We start from the raw sequence: 16,324 nt of genomic DNA on the forward strand, positions 1-16,324 counted from the left end.
TGTGTTTAAATTAAGGTTGTTAGGATGGGGCCCTAATCAATATGATCAGTGTCCTGACAAGAAGAGAGAGGAACCTGAGGGAAATGCAGGCAGAGAGAAAAGGCCATGCAAAGACACAGGGAGAAGATGGCCATCTTCAAGCTAAGGAGAGAAGTCTCAGGAGAAACCAAACCTGCAAACACCTTGATCTTGGACTTCCAACCTCCAGAACTATGAGACAATTCATTCCTGTTGTTTAAGCCACCCAGTTTGTGGAATTTTGTTGTAACAGCACTAGCAGACTAATATACCTTTTAAACCCTTTGCTGCAGTCAGGCTTCCTACTCCTTCAGTATTATTATGCTACTGTTGTTCCAACAAGACTATTCTCATTTCCTGGTAGTTTTTGTCTCAATATAAAAGTTTTCACACTCTGGGGCTTTACAGGATTTCAGAAATAAGAAAGAAAACACATATAAGCCTTGGCCACATTATTCTTCCTTCAAGATAAATCCATCAAATGATCTCTGCACTAAAACAACTGTTAAAGATTTTCAGGTAAGGAAATGGAAAAAAAAAAAAAAAGAAGAAGGAAATTCGATCAGACTAGTGTTATTTTATATTACCTCCCTGTGGCTTAAGTCTCTCAGGTCCCCAATGATAACATCTAAGGAGTGAGTTCTTGCAATATTTAAATGCTTATCCAGAGCTAGAAAAGTGTTGATGTAGAGCTCTGCATCTGCTGTGACCGCAATAACAATGCCTGTTGTTAAAATAGAATTTATTCCTTCCATCTTATATGTCTTTTCTTTTTCATCCTGGAAGCACATAATTCCAAAACTAGAAACAGGCAGAATTTCCATGGCAAAATGCTAAGCCATGCTTGGTAACGTCTTTTTGATTCTCCTGTTTTCTACCAGTGTCTTTATTGTTTCCTGATCACTTTTGAAGTGAAGCAGTGACTTCTTTTTCCAGCCTTTGGAGGACTTGGTCATTCTTTCAGAAGAATGCATTTTTGAAACACAGGGAACAGAGGAGACATGGTGTAATGGTTCTTATCACATCAGAGTTCTGGCAAAGAATTTAGAGGGAGAAATAACTCAAATCAATGCCATCACACCTGCCAGATTTCAGGGCAACTGATGTGCCAAATATTTGACAGAATGGTGATGAATGAACAATGAGAATGTTTAGAAAACATTAAAAAACTGCTTTATTCTGAGATCTGCTCAGCACACAGACAAAACACAACTTGATAGATTAGAGCCATAGTCTAGAAAATAGAAAATCACACAGCTATTCTTCTTCAGGCAAATTTTAGTGCAATGGATAGAGGAACAGGTGAATTCTTTGTTAAGAACCTATGAGATTCTGGGCCTGGCCAGGGCTACCTACATTTCTGGTCTGGTGGGCTGCTTGGCTGTGAGTCGTGGCTGGTCAGGAGAACTACCAAGAAACAAGAATCACTTCACAAGGCTGGATCCATTTGGATGTTCTTTGGAACTAACTTCATGGCAAGTAGCCAAAATAAAAGCTGCCTCCCTTCTTTGCAACAAACAACCTTCTCAGGTTACACTAGAATTGAAATGCCCCCCTAGACTGAGTAGGAACCAGGGTCAAAGCTGGTCCACTTAAGGATCTGGAATCAAATCCCAGGTCTCCCCAGGGATCAAACCTGCCTCTAAGCCTGGCAGGCAGAGGTGGTGGGGGTGAAGAGTATCCCCCGATCTAGGCCAAAATAGGAAAAAATCTTTCATCAAGAATCCTTCCTAAAATATCTATAGAAATTTGTTTTCCTGTGCAATGTTGCCTTACAGCCCAGAATACTACATATTTGTCAGTTTAATTCACTTCTTTTGCCCTTCATGGTGAACATGTGGAAGGTAACAGATAAGAGGGGATAGCACACCCTGAACCTGAAATCTAACATTCTTTCCACTCTATGGACCTCATTAATATGGAGAAGACCATGGTGTCAGAAGGAGGATTATGATCTGAAGGGGAGGAAAACATGAAGCTGCCCTCTCTGCCTTAAAGCTTCAAAGTGCATATAAATAATTCAAAATGTAGATTATTAACTTTGTTCATAAAGTTAACTTTGGCTGGAAATTCAGCATGCCAGGATAAATGAAAAAAAAAAAAAGTTTCTCAAAGAGAATTAGAAAACATGGAAAACACAGAGTTCTGTTTCCAGATTTCTTTTTAGGAAATAATTTTTAAGTCTTTGTAGGTAGTTTTTAATAATAAAAGTAATTAATGCTCCCTATATATTAAAAAATGAGACATCACAAAAGGATGTAAAGTAGAACCTATAATAAACTTTTCTCCCTGCTCAGTCCTCCTCCTCTGAATCCAATACCCTAGCATAAAAACTGCTAACAGTCTGATGTATAGAACTGTACAACTGTCTCTATGAATTTACACATCTACATCCCATATCAAGTCAAATTATAGTAATTCAGATATTATATACTTGAAAATCTCTAAAAGTGTAGATTTTACTCACCACAAAAAAATAATATGCCCTCATGACACAAAAAGAATATGTGAGGTAGTGCATGTGTAAATTAGCTCAACTTGGTCATTCCAAATTATATACATATTTCAAAACATCATGTTGCACACTATAAATATATTTATTTATTTATTTGTCAATTAAGGTATATAGTAAAAATGTATCCATTCCTTTCTTTAGGACTTCTAGATTTTACGTCAGGCTTGTAAAAAGCTCCCTTAAGCCAAGATTTTCATATTATCAGTTGCATCTCATCCCAATACATCTATGATGGTATTCTTTTTAAACATCTAAATCTTTAATTATCTGAAATTTATTCTGGTGTTAATTTTGAGGTAGGTATCCAACTCCAATTTTTTGAATGACTATATAACTATTCAAAACATCAGTGATTGAATAATTATCATTTCCCCACTGATTTGAAATGCCATTTTAATCATACAGTGAATTCCAATAAATATTTTAATTTATTGATTCATTATTCTGTAGCATTGGATTATCTTTTCTCTTGCTGGTAGATTATTTTAATTACTGTAGCTTTATAAAAACAATTTAAAATCTGATATGAATATTTCCTCCTGATTATTCTTCCATACACCATTTTCCATATAAGTCTCGGATATTTATAGATCTAGACAAAATGTATGAAGTTTTAAAAAAAAGCTATGTTGTGATTCACATTGAGATTTAATTTACTGTATAGATCAATGATTATATCATTATAGCATTGAGTCTTTCTGTACAATAAAGATTGTCTACCCCATTTTAAAGATACAATTCTCACACTTAAGTTTTATTGTTTTTAAAAATAGGTACTGTGTATTTATTTTATTTTTGTATATTTCCATGAGTTTTTGTTATTTCTTTGACTAGAATATTTTTATTCAGTCATCTTTTCTGACTATTAACATTTGTAGGTTAATGTTCAACTTGTACCCAACTAAATTTAAAAAATGCAATTGATAATCTGTTGTGTTTTTTTCCCTCCAGATATGCAGTCATAACATAATGTGTAAATAATCTACCACCCTTGAATGTTAACTCCAGGAAGGCAACCAGTTCATCTTTGCATGGCAGTACAGTCTTCCCTGGGCATACATGGGGGATTGGTTGCAGGACCGCCTGTATACACCAAAATCGACTCATGCTCAAGTCCTGAAGCTGGCCCTGTTGAACCTGCCTTTAGGAAAAGTTGGCCATCTGTATTCACAGATTTTGCATGTCTGAATATTGTATTTTCCAACATTGTTTGGCTGAAAAAAAATGTGTGTATAAGTGGGTCCATGAGTTCAAATCCATGTTGTTCAAGAGTCACCTGTATCTAATAATTACCATTGTATATAATACCCTATTATATGACTGGCATTGACAGGCCCTCAATCAATGTTTGTGGAATATGTGGATAAAATATTGATATTTTCCCATCTAACCAACAAGTTACATGTTTCTTCTTTAGTCTTAAATTACCAATAATTGTAGGCATCACTATGACATTTCTGGTTAATGTGTTTCAAGTGCTTCAGTCTTCACCATGATCCTTTTAGTTGTCATAAATATTTTTTCATGTGAAGTAAATTCATATCTATTATTATTTCTCTAACAGGTTTTCCTCTTGAATCAAGAATGGGTAAGGAAAATTTTCAAATGTCATATTGGCATATGTTAAAGACACCATTTTTTTTCTCCTTTGACTTATTAGTATGCTGAGTATTATTAATGCATTTTAAAATATTGAATCAGTTTTGGATTCCTGGACTGAATCCCACTTGGCCATGGTGAATTATTCTTTTAATGTTCTGCTAGATTCTATTTGCTAATATTTTATTTAGGATTTTCATCAACATTTTTTCTTTTTGGTATATTGTTTTGGTATTAGCATTATCTTATGGGCTTCAGATAAAAGAGTAGGAAGTTTATCTTTTGCATTAGAAGAGATTTGTATTACAGAACATCTCAAATAATCTCTGATTTGGAGCTCTCCTCTCCCTCAATTCTGCTAATATGAAAGAAATATTTTTACCAGAAATACTGGCTTTCCCAGGTTAGAACTATGATTCTGATATCTGGCCTTTTTAGGTTTGGTAGCTGGTTGTAGCTTCTTGGAGAAGAAAGCTTTAAAATTACTGGGAGTCTTTGATATGTATGTCCCTGAATATTTGAGAAACTTTTCCTCCCTAGTGCATACTAAACTTGAATTTTATCATGTTATTCTCCTTTCTATGTATCACATGTTTATTTTTATAACTCTTACTGGTATAAACATGTTTCATATTATTAAAGATCTTGATCAAACACAATGCTTCTACTACATATAAACATTTAAAGAGCTAACTCCTGAGAAGATTACTTATCACCCAACTTCAGTACATTTACTATAATAATCTTGAAACACCATTAATTATCATCTAAGAGAAAGACGAGTGGTAAAATCAAATGGAGTGACTAAAAGGTGCTAGTATGATATTGCCAAAAATATGAAATTATTTTGCTGATATCTAGGTGAATTGTGCTATTTCACTTACAAGAGGATAACTGGAGGGACTTGATTTAATTGGGAATAATGATGTTAATTGAACATCAGATGCTGGTGCACAATTTGAAATGACACCTTATTTTTTATGTATTTAGATTTGGAATGACATTTTATTAATTTACCTTTTAGGTAAATTTAAAAACGTCTTTGGTGAACACAGACCATAATAAGTGAAGATGGTTGTGTAAAACACAACTGAGACACTGCTAAAGAGACCAGACTGTTTAAACCTGTGGTTTGGGGCAAACCCTCCCCTATAAGTGGCCTACAGGGAGGGCAACACTGACTCTGGTCAGTGGTTTGGGCAACACTGTATTCCATTATCCTAGAAAACTGAGGTGCTAGTAATTACCAAAATAACAGCATTTTGGCTGCTGTAATGTGATATTTTTAAAAATCTGAAATCTGGACAATGTCTGCCTCACAGTGTCTCCAGAGAATTATATACTACTTTAAAATTTCAACTGGAATAAAGTGTATTCCTTTAAGTGTATTCCTTTAAAAGCACCCCTCATTGTTTTTAACTTTTCCAATGTATGTTACTGTTTTTATTCCAAGTATGTGTTACCAATGAGGTTGAGCAAATGATAATTTTGGTTTATTTTTATTTTTTTCCTGGAGTCAGTTTGGATTTCTTCTATATTTGGAGGATACCAAAAGGCTTTAAGAAAAGTAGGAGAAGCCTGTGGAAGAAGGAATGGGGAGAACAGTGACGTCCTGGGTGACAAGGAAGACAGAGAGCCTTTGTTCTAATGAGGGCATTCTTGGTGGGCCCTTAGATAGTGTCAGGATGGGGGCTAGTCACCAGAATGGTCACAGTTGGATTCGAAGCTTTGAACCCTCCAACTTCTGGGGAGGAGAGAGGAGCTAGAGACTGAGTTCATCACCAATGCCTGTGATTTTATTAATGATGTTTACTAGTGAGACCTCCAGAAAAACCCCTATGCAATGGAGTTCACAGAGCTTCTGGGTTTATGGACAGTTAGTCAGAAGTCCAGGTGGCCTTAGACTTACAAGTGGCATATGAAGTCAGTGAGCAGTCTCGTGGGGCTGAGCCCCTGAACTATGGAGCCTGTACTAACTCCAGGTAGTGTAAAAATTGGATTGAATTGTTGGATACCTGGTGAGTGTTGCAGAGTTTGAGAAGTGGTGTTGGGAAAACACCATGTATTTGGTGTCAGGAGGAAAAAATACCTCATAGGTACTCATTTATTATTAGCCTGAACAACCAAATAAATACCGAATAAAATGAGGTAAAATGAGTAGAAAATCAATTATATTGAGATGAGCTCTATGGCACCTCCTACATTGAAATTCAATGATAGACTCTGCAATTCCAATGTCAATTAGCAATAATTGTGAGCACACTAAAACCTGATTTTTCTATGTCTTGTATTTTCTAAGAAACTGTAATCTGCCTTCCTCTGCATCATCTATATAATTTTCGTCCCATTCCCAAGATTAGAATATAATTATTTTATTTAGCTTGTAAATTTCAGGATCATTCTGAGGTCAAGCTTGTCAGAATGCTTAGATTGAAATGAATCACATTTCTAGACTGTGTTGTAATACTCCAAAATATTAAATGAGAAAAGATGTTCAGGATGCATACCAACCATATAAGCCTCAAGTGAAATAAATGTGTCATTGATTTTTATTGCAATTATGGTGTGGATTTCAACTGATAAGCAAAGCTAGATGTTTGAGACCTTGAATATCTTTCTGAGATAAGATTTAAAGGAATGACTAGCCTCCTCAGAGTAAAAAAGTATGACAGTGTAGAAATTGAAGCTCTTCCTCTTGCAGAGTCCCTCTTTGTAGATTATACTATAGCTTTCATTGAAGTATACATATGCTGTAGAAGTAGATAAGCATCTCATCTTTGTTCTTGTTCAATTCAAATAAATATTCTGAAGAAAATATTATTCTCAGATACTTTATATTAAAGAATCCATGAAATATTCATAGGTTCTTCTATCTCCCTTGAAAGTAAAGAGTATGACAGTTTTAGTCTACAATGTTGATGCAAGATAACATTTTCCTCAATAACTTTCCCGTGGGATAAGTTTGGAATAAAGATAAAAATGTAAACTCAGTATCTTCCAGTTGATAATGAATTATTAACTGTAACACATAAATACCAATGCAAATATTTTAAGTTTAATAGATGATTTTAGAGGACTTTAGAAAATTAAAATTAAATCTATTGCAGTCCTATATAATGTGCTGATGAAAGGTTTCCATATGGCAAGTAAATTATATATTTGAAGATAGAAATAGTTAGCAGGCATAGCTTTAAATTACCAAAAATATTTCTGCTCATGCTATTAACCAATAACTCGTACTGAATTGTCTAAGTACAGTCCAGAATTAACGAATGTATCTTAGAAGGAAAAAAAAACTATATGTTCACTAGTGGTGGATTTACTTTGAAGAAAGAGCACTGAGCTGCTAATATAACTTTCTTAATAATTATATTTCTCCAGTTCCTGTCACTTAACTACTTCTCCTCTATTCTATACTGAATTTCAATCTGTAACATATGCACTTCAAATGGGATGCCAGAGATTCGTGAATATGTGCACAGGTGTTGCTGTTAAAATTAGAATAAGAAAATGAAATAAAAGGCTTATCACATCTCAATTCACATTAGAGTAGAACACAATGAAATACACATTTTGTAGTTGGAGGGGTCATATGGAATTTGACCTATGACTACATTGCTCACACCTATTTGAATTAGTAGAATTAAAGCTTTCATGTACATAAGTAGACACATATCAGAAAAAAGAAAAGGTACTGGTATTATACTGAAAAAAAGAACAACAAAAAAGCAAACATGAAGCACTGCTTGAAACAGTAATTATAGGCCAGGCGCAGTGGCTCACGCCTGTAATCCTAGCACTTTGGGAGGCCGAGGCGGGCGGATCACGAGATCAGGAGATCGAGACCATCCTGGCTAACACGGTGAAACCCTGTCTCTACTAAAAATACAAAAAAACAAAAACAAAAACAAAAACCAGTAATTATACCTCATTAACCATTTGTATTGTATTATACCTAGAAGTGAATTAAACTCTTTGAAAATGTTCGCTTACTAAATTTAAGATTACCCACTGACCATTGGATACATGCCCAGGTGATTTTGGAGGGCAGTAGGACTCTGAATATATGAAAGGGCAATCCAATCATGGTAAAATAAAACTCTGCAGGTTATAAGAATGTAAAATCAAATAGAAACTTAAAATCAAATTAGAATTTTCTTCAAAATACTATAGTATAAAACCTTTTTTTTCTTTTTTTTGTCGGAACACTGGTATTCTTTTCTCAAATAAAATCTTCATTGCCTCTGTGTAGTATGTTTGCTAGTCTAGCAACTTTAAATAAGGGGACTCATTTAAACACGCCCTATGTGGACACTAGAGAAATGCTATACATTTTTATTAATTTTCGTGAAGAAAATTACTATACTAATTTTAACATAAAAGGATGCCATTTTGCTTTTCTCAGGGCATCTGACACAATTGGACAAAAAGATCAAGCTGTTGGTGATTGTCTGATCTCAATGGAAAATAGTTTTGGGGGTTTTAAAAATTTTAATATACAGCACTTCCATTGATACCAGATCTGGCAGATTTTTAGAAATACATGGAAAATTCAACAAATGTGAATCAGGTTTTCAAGCAGATCTCCATTAAGAGATCTTGGACCATCTCCAGAATTCAATCTAATGTTAATGAAAGAACTATACTGTATCTTACTGCAGACACTGTTGCTCAGTCAAGCTTTCTGGATTTTTGCCTTACATGAAATGGCAAAAATACGTCTTTCCAATATGTGCTCACTTTCTTAAATGACCCGTTCAGGACACCGACTCCCCTCACATGTCCAATCACCCAGTTTCCAAGTCTTACAACTTTATCTACCATGTTGAAATGTTTTAGTACAGCACTATTTCAGAACTTTTCCAAAAAATCATTTGCTTTCTTTCTTTTAACGGGGGAAAGAATGGCAATAACCACAGGATGGTGAAAACAGAAAATGAACCTGTATTACCATATTCTCTTTCTCTCCTCAAATTTCATGACTATTTCCATGACAAGCCACTGAATAATAGATATTTTCAAAAAGTGTCATTTCCCAGTAGATAACCTCAGTTTAAAACAGGATATCCTGGTCTCTCAATTGCCTGACAGGAACTCTCTTTGGATGAAACAGACCATATGTTTTCCAGCTTGGAAAACTAAGACATGAAGGATTTGGTGGGAAGTTATTAGATATTCCTCACAAGGCAGAAGGAAAGCAACAGAAGCACCTTCGAGCTGCAATCTGAAGGAGCGTGTCATGACAGATTTAGGAAATGATAATACAAGTCACAGAGAAATAGTTAGCTAGTGGAAAGGAGAATACATTTCCTAACCATGAAGGTATTTAATATTTAGCTCCATGGAGCGAAAACTTTATAGGGGAAATTCTTTGGCTTCCCTGCTAATTCCCTGAGGATGCCTCTTCAACTCTTATCTTAAAATATACCACTGAATCTTGGAATGGTAATGATTTTCATTGCTTTTATGGGGATTTGTCAAATTTTTTTTAGTTTGAGCATGTGAATTATTTATTTCCCCAACAAAACTAAGGAAATATTCACAGATATTATTTAACAAGTATTCCTTCATTCCACATTCACTTAGAAATAAAATTTGCATGGTATATTATTACATTGCACATGTAATTATGAATAGGGATACCATTAGCAAACTGAAACTGACATGTACCCTGAGCACAAATATGACCAAACACATTTTCTCATTAAGTGTTTTTGTCTAGTATTGGTAGTGTTCAGTGTTTGCTATCATTACTAATCGATGTTATAAGATCTCAATTTCTCAAGTCAATTAACATTTATCAAGTGCCTTCTACATATTAAGCACTGCACTAAGCACTGAAGAAACAGAAATGACTAAGAAAAATATCTTATAAGATACATGATGTTGTAAATACTAACTTTTCAATGAGTTAAAAAAAAAAGCCTATTTATAAACACATATTTATGAAGTGCCTAATATATCCCAGAATCTATGGCTAGTTGCTGAGATTTTTAACGCAAATAAGAAAGACATGATCACTGGCCTTCAGATCATATAGTTTAGCATAAGAGGAAGTGAGTTAAAATGATTGCAAGGAAATGTGATCAATTTTGACAAGGAAGTAAAGATTACTAATAGGAGCATATAACCGGCCAATTAAGCCATCCAAGACAATCAAAGAGTAAAGACTTCTATGAGAAAATGTCTAAGTTGGGACCTAATGTATTATTAGCAGTTACAAGACCAAGGCAGAGTGAGTAGCAGAAAGGGAGGGTAACAGGCAGAGAAACAATTTGAGTGAAAGTTTGGAGAAGAGGAAGGAAGGATCAGAAAGAAGTTTAGGAGCCGAACTCCAATCTCTAAAAGTGGAAGTGACAAGAATTGATGATAAAGGGAGAAGCGGGGGCCAGATCATAAAGAATCTTGAACACTACCCCAATAGGATTGGCTTTCAGATTTTAAGTCTAGAAACGATTCATCAAATTTGCCCTTAGCAGCATTACAGTGGCTACACTGTGAAGAATAGTTTGAGTGGAGAGCAGAGAGACAAATTATGTCTTTGTAAGAGTAATCCAGTTAATAATGATGATCTGAGATATAACAGTGTGGGTGGGGGAGATAAAAAAGATGGATTAAAAAGATATTTAGAAGATACAATGGTGGTTCTGAGTGACTGGTAAATGTAGGAAGAGACAGTGAGGGAGACAAGGCTAGAGTAACCTTAGATTTCTGATTTAGGCAACTATGGGTATGGAGGTGCAAATCGTATATTCAGGGAATCCAGAAGGAATAACTATTTTAGAAGGTGGAGAGATGATGAGTTCAGTTTTGGATATGCTAAATTTCAAATTATTATGAGTACTCTAAGTAGAACTATCTAACAGGCAAATGTCTACGGTACATGAAAGACTGGATTCGAAGAATAAATTTGGACTCTGGTGGTGGTCTCTCAAACCCAGTAGAGTATGCCACCATAGAAGCCAAGGGAGGACAGTACTTCCATAATAGGAATTATTAGAAACCTACAAATTCTCTACCCAATAACTTCTTTTTGTTCTGGTTGTGGGTGTACACTGGAACTATATGCAGGGCAACCCTGGAGTGAGTGATGTTTACACACACACATACACACACACACACACACACACACTTCATCATCCAGTGATACGAAACTAGTACATAAATGCCTCAGGTCACTTGTGTCTTTTTGTGATAACTCTGAGATGTGTTCCACACAGTCTTCTAGAGTTCCCAAGTTGTTTCTTTCTTTTAATGGGTGAAAGAATTAATCCCCATGCTGGTAGCTGGCTTGCTAAGTCACCCTTTATTACTTCCTTCTCTGCCTCACTTCATCAGTCTCCCAACTTGTTTTTTCCTGAAATCACCTGCAAAATTAGCTACTTGCACTCAAATCCTTGTCTCAGGATCTGCTTCTTGAGGAACCAAGATTAAAATAGCTAGTACAAGAATTTGTTGAGAAAACAGTCTCTCAATATGATACTCTTGAATTCAATCATTCATCAATCAGATGGCAATTAAGGGCACCATTGATGGCTGTAAGTGAGTGGTTACAACTCCTGATGTGCTGTAGCACCTTAATTACTGAAGCTGTCATGTGTGGTGAATTGAGATGAATACAGCTAGAGGGGAATTCCTGGCTTATGCAAAACTTCTTGTCTTAAAGGATATATTATCTACAGTAATATAGGGATTGCAAATTATGTTGACTATTGCTAACTGCAATAGATTGAAACCCCATCACCTACAAGTTTCCTTTGCTAAAGTTAGGGCCCAAGAAAGTTCTTGAAATCAGAATATTTGGATGAATACATTTGAGAAGCATAAAGCTGCAGATTCTCCTGAAATTATTAGGCTGGCCAGATGACGACTCCTCTCCTTTACTAAAGAATGTCATTATCCTTTTGTTGGAGAGCATGTAAATGTTTTACCTGATGCATACACCTCACAAGACTATGACTGCCCTTCTGAAAATCTGTCCCCATCTTCGCTCAGTTCTTCTGGATAATAACTAGGGCTAAGGCTCAGCAGAAAAAAGTCAGACGGAAAAAAAAATGTCTCTGTTATTGGAGGAAAAGGATTATCAACAAAACAGCTTTGAGATCTGGCCAGAACATTCTGGAAAGAATGAGGAGAACATGACTGGGAATGGATATTCTGAGCGACAGCCCAAGGGTGCTGGATAAAAGGTTGAATAAAGAGAGTTCACTGATACAGAAGCATTTCATGTGAGGTAAGATTCAGCATCCTGGTAAGGTCACCTACAGCCAGCCCTAAATGACAGATGGGTTGATTATTTCAAGCAAAGGACAGATGATGGTAATTGATGTGAAGATATCTGAACTGCCCTGCCAAATTATTGAGGAAGGGATCAAAGGCTCAGAGAGGTGGGTGTGCTAGAGTAGATTTTCATGTAAGACACAGGGGACTGTTTTCTCCAGGAGGGCCCAAGGAATACCCTTTGTGATGGTTAATTTCATGTGTCAAATCAACTGCACTAAGGGATGCCCAAATATCTAGAAAAACATTATTTCTGGTGTGTCTGTGAGGGTGTTTCACACACACACACACACACACACACACACACACAATAGCATTTGAATTAGTAGACTGTGTACAGAAGATCTACCCTCACCATTGCAGGTGGGATTCATCCAATCCCTCTATTCAGAGGGTCTGAATAGAACAAAAAGGTGGAGGTAGGGCAAATTTCCCATTTGCTTAAGCGGGGACATTCATCTTCTCCTGTTCTCCGGAACCTTGCTCCTCATTCTCAGGCCTTCGGACTGGGATTTAACAACCAGCACCTCCCCTGGTTCTCAGGCCTTCAGAACATGGACTGAATTACACCACCAGCTTTCCTGGTTCTCCAGCTTGTGATGGCTGATCATGGGATTTCTTGGCCTCTATAAGTGTACGAGCCAATTCCTGTAATAAATAAATATCACCTACTGATTCTGTTTCTCTGGAGAACCCCGGCTAATAAACTCCCTTTATTCAAATGATAAGAAATATGTTAGTAAGGGGGAATTGATAACATTGAGAAATTCCATAATGGCTATCATTTGCAGGCAGTATAGATGATACAGTTAAGTAACTGGTCCCCATGATGTCAATGAAAATGATAGACTTCTACAATAATGCAAGTCAAATAATGTCACTTTATCACTGGAGCCAATCACCATAATGGGCAGAAAAGCCATAACGTTGCCAAGGGGAACCAACTGTGAGATATCTGTCATGGCAAACAAATCATAGTGTTTTGAGAGGTAAGATAGACTTCTAACAAATGTATTGCTTAACTTCTATATCCCTGCCAAAAAAAAAAAAAAATCAAAGAAAATACTGATGTCAGTTAATAGAGTAGAAAAACATGATTATTTGACCTGTTATGAGACATAAATCAGTTCTCAGACCCAAAGATCATTGACTGAAGAGAAGGTGGGGTAGTCTGAGGAAGAAACCTACAAATGTCTAAACAAATATTCATAGCATGTATTCTCCAATTTACCCCCAAAGAAACATACAGACATTTACCAGAGAGATTGCACCCAGATATTTTAAGGATTGTTAGATAAAGGGAATGACCTGACACTGATAGCTAGAGGACTCAAAAGACCCACAAGGCTCCCTGATAGAGTTCAACTTTGGGAGGCCTAGTGATAAATGAAATATATAAACCTTCTCAGTTGTTATTTATCCAGTCTCTAAGTGTATAATCAGGGTGGATATAATCAATGCTTGCAGAACCCCACACATTGGCTTCCTAATCTGTACATTAAAGGATATAGTGATAGGTAGAATAACAAACAAGAAAAAGCTCCTGAAACAACCCCAGATCCAGCCCAAATCACAAAGCAGAGGCAGAAACACGTCTTCAGTAAATGCAAGATCTGTGTTTCCTACAAAGATTGTAAGTAATGCAGAAGTAGTGGCCCAATTATATTTCTGTGAAATTCACCAGTCTGGAGCCTTGAAAAACCAGATAAATCATGGCAGATGAGACCCAACTGCTGAGAAATTAAATAAATAGTAGCCCCCAATGCAGCTGCTCTGCAAGATGTAATGTATTTACTGGAACACATCAACACAGCCTCCGGAAATGCAGTTGTTTCCCCTTTATCCAGTGGAGCATATGTTCCAAGATGCCCAGTGGATGCTTGAAATTACGGACAGTCCTGAACACTATATATACTATGTTTTTTCCTACACATACATACTTATGATAATTTTTTTTTCTTTTCTTTTTTTTTTTTTTTTGAGACAAAGTCTCACTCTGTCGCCCAGGCTGGAGCGCAGTGGCGCGATCTTGGCTCACTGCAAGCTCCACCTCCCGGGTTCACGCCATTCTCCTGCCTCACCCTCCTGAGTAGCTGGTATTACCGGCGCCCGCCACCATGCCCGGCTAATTTTGTTTTTGTATTTTTAGTAGAGACAGGGTTTCACCAGGTTAGCCAGGATGGTCTCAATCTCCTGTCCCCGTGATCCGCTGCCCTCCTCGGCCTCCCAAAGTGTTGGGATTACAGGCGTGAACCACCACACCCAGCTGATAAAATTTAATTTATAAATTGGGCACAGTAAGAGATTAACGCAATAACTAATAATCAAATAAAAGAATTATAATAAACCATAATAAAACTTACATGAATGCAATGTCTCTTTCTCAAAATTACTTAATGTATGTAATATATTTGAACCATGGATGACCATGGGTAACTAAAACCGCAGAAAGTGAAATGGTGTGTGCCTATTGACCTAGTAAATGTGTTTTTTTTTCAATTCCTATCATGAAGGAGGTTCTGAAGCAATCTACATTCACCTAAGATAAACAACAGTAAATATTCTTGGTTTTGCTTCAGGGCTAAGCTAATTCTCCTGCTTTCTGCCACATAAAGAACAAACAAGTTGTTGTACCTCATATTGTCCACAACTAAGAAAGAGGCATGATGCATACTAGCTTACTTTGAGTTTTGTAGCCAACACATCAAGCATCTGGGAATGTAGCCCTGACCCACTTATCAAGTGATTTGGAAGTCTGGTAATTTATATGGAGCCACAAGAGGGTTCTGTAGCATATACAGACTGCAGTACAAACAATCCTGCTATTTGGCCACATGGCATGACAGGTCTTAGGTTACCAGAGGGGCTACCCATGGTGGATAAAGACATCATATGGATTTGCTAGCAAACCCTGATAGCAAAATCACAATGCATTCCCCTAGATTTCTGGAGCAAGGCCATATTGTCAACATTTAAAAAGTGACCTTACCATGCTACTATGCTTCAGTAGAGTGACTATATAACTGGAGCTTCTTATCATGGGCTGGGTATTGCCAGACCCATCAACTCATAAGATTGATGGGCACAGAAGCAATCCATCAGTCAACAGAAATGGCATATTTGTAATGAGATTTAATCAGGTCAGAAAGGCAAAAGCAAATTATGTGAACAGGTGGCCCACACCACTAGGTCACCTACCTCTGCTGCAACTAACTCTTTCTCTATTAGCTCACAAATGTGGCTTTGTTGAGGATTGCCTATGACTATATAATGAAGGGGATGGAACAAAACCTGACTTATTTCACAGATGAGCTGGCTTGTTGCATCTGTGACAATCAAAATTGAATTGCAAATGCACTATGACAGCATAGCACCACTCAGGGGTGGTCCTGAAAACATTGGCAAGAGACAATATTTCAGTGGGCAGAGTTTTAAGCAGTATAGCTGATCATCAGTCTTGTGAGGTATGGCTATACTTGGACAGTTGTGAATGGTGTGGTTGGTTGTCTGATCAGAAGGCCTACGAAAAGAATGATTGAAAAATTAGAGCCAAATAAGTCTGTGGCTGGCCCTATGAAAATGCAAGCGGAATCTGCAGTTCTTTGTGTTTCATGGCTATTCCTGGCAGATGGAATTCTCTAAAGAATCCTCCCTCAATGAGACTGTCTTAGTCCACTTTTTGCTGCTGTAACAGACTACCACAGACTAGATAATTTATAAAGAAGAGAAGTATATTCAGCTCACAGTTCTGGAGACCAAAAAGTTCAAGTGCATGACACTGGCATCTGGTGAAGGCATAGCGGAAGGCATCAGGTGGTGACAGATGAGACAGAGGAGGATGTGAGTGAGCAGGAAAACAAGGAAGCCAAACATATCCTTTTTATGAGTAATCCACTTGCATGTTAACTAACC

Source organism: Macaca fascicularis, chromosome 5 (genome assembly GCF_037993035.2).
Source record: "Macaca fascicularis isolate 582-1 chromosome 5, T2T-MFA8v1.1".
NCBI classification, from domain to species: domain Eukaryota; kingdom Metazoa; phylum Chordata; class Mammalia; order Primates; family Cercopithecidae; genus Macaca; species Macaca fascicularis.